Below are 1,374 nucleotides of genomic sequence, written 5' to 3'. Positions count from 1 at the left end.
GGTTTTGGTAATTCCTATTCCATTGACCTCTTTGATTATCAAACCTTTGAACATTGTTGTTTGACACAAAATTCACATGCTCACACTCATTGTTATCAAACTCATCAACAGATTCATTATTGCAATTGCTAGAGTCATGATCATATGATCCACATGCATCACAAAACAAACATCCCATAGGCATATTATGTGAAGTGGGAGGGGTTTGAGAGTTAGAAGAAGTACCTCTCCCCTTAAATTGGGAGGGAAGATTTGAAGCTTGATAAGAGGAAGAAACACTCTCCAACTTGGCTTTGATTGTGGTCACCTCCGTTCCCAAGTTTGTCATTTGAGAGGAAAGATTGTTGATGGCATTGAGATGGTCCACCGGATACAATGAAGATTGCTTGCTTGAAGAATCTCTTTCCCCATCTTGCCAATCTCTATAGTAAGTCACCACATCCTCTATAATGTCCACAACTTCTTCTTCGGTCTTGTTCATGATAGCACCACCGGCCCCTCCATCAAGGCATGACTTGCCTTGAGGACTCAAACCACCATAGAAGATTTGGATCACTTGGTATGTTGGAATTCCGTGGTGAGGACATTCTCTTTGATACTCCTTAAATCTTTCCCATGCTTCATAGAGACTCTCATTTGGCTTTTGCTTGAACCCTTGAATTAAAGCCCTTGCCTCCGCCGTCTTCTTTTGAGGATTGAAACGGGACAAGAAAGCTTTAGTGACATCATCCCACGTTCTCAATGAGTTGGGCTTCACTTCTTTGTCTAGCCATTCCAAAGATCTTCCTATGAGAGAGAAAGGGAACAACTTAAGGCGGATAAACTCTTGAGACACTCCATTGACCTTGATTGTGTTGCAATATTTTTCAAACTCCTTAAGATGGTTCAATGGGCTCTCATTCTTAGCCCTACTATATTGTCTCCTCTCAATTATGGTGATCATTGCCGCCCAAATTTCAAAGTCGTTTGCCGGTGTTGTAGGTGGAGCTATGCCGCTCTCAAACCTATATGCACCGGGCACTCCTAATTCCTTCAAGGCAACTCTCGGATTTTCTCCCATGACTTGCTCTTGCTCAATCAATCCAATGCCTTGTTTGCTACTCTCCTCCTTGAGAGAGTTCTTTCAATCTCCGGATCAAAGGGAACAATTGAACGATCTCAGGACCTATGCATACAAAACTCAAAGAAAATATTAGTAGCACGGCTACAAGTGTAGCCTAAAGAGTAAAATCTTTTTGTATTTTGCAAATAAAGTGGAATAGACTCAAAACAATATGCACTCAAGACACCATTTCCCGGCAACGGGGCCATTTTGATGGGACAAGAAATGGTGGGTCGTTGGGCTACCACCCCACCCAATCAAACAATATTTAT

At 42.0% G+C, this 1,374-nt stretch overlaps 1 non-coding gene across 1 annotated transcript; it reads left to right on the top strand.

Moving 5' to 3' along the window:
- Positions 1-569: 569 nt before the first annotated feature.
- Positions 570-675, top strand: LOC145599884 (small nucleolar RNA R71). Its single transcript, XR_014104137.1, has one exon. It is a non-coding gene; the product is annotated as a small nucleolar RNA R71 (small nucleolar RNA).
- The last annotated feature ends 699 nt before the right edge of the window (positions 676-1,374 follow it).

Source organism: Chenopodium album, chromosome 20 (genome assembly GCF_948465745.1).
Source record: "Chenopodium album chromosome 20, dcCheAlbu1.1, whole genome shotgun sequence".
Classification (NCBI taxonomy): domain Eukaryota; kingdom Viridiplantae; phylum Streptophyta; class Magnoliopsida; order Caryophyllales; family Amaranthaceae; genus Chenopodium; species Chenopodium album.
Note: the sequence above shows the minus strand (reverse complement) of the source record. Positions and strands in the feature narration are given on the sequence as shown.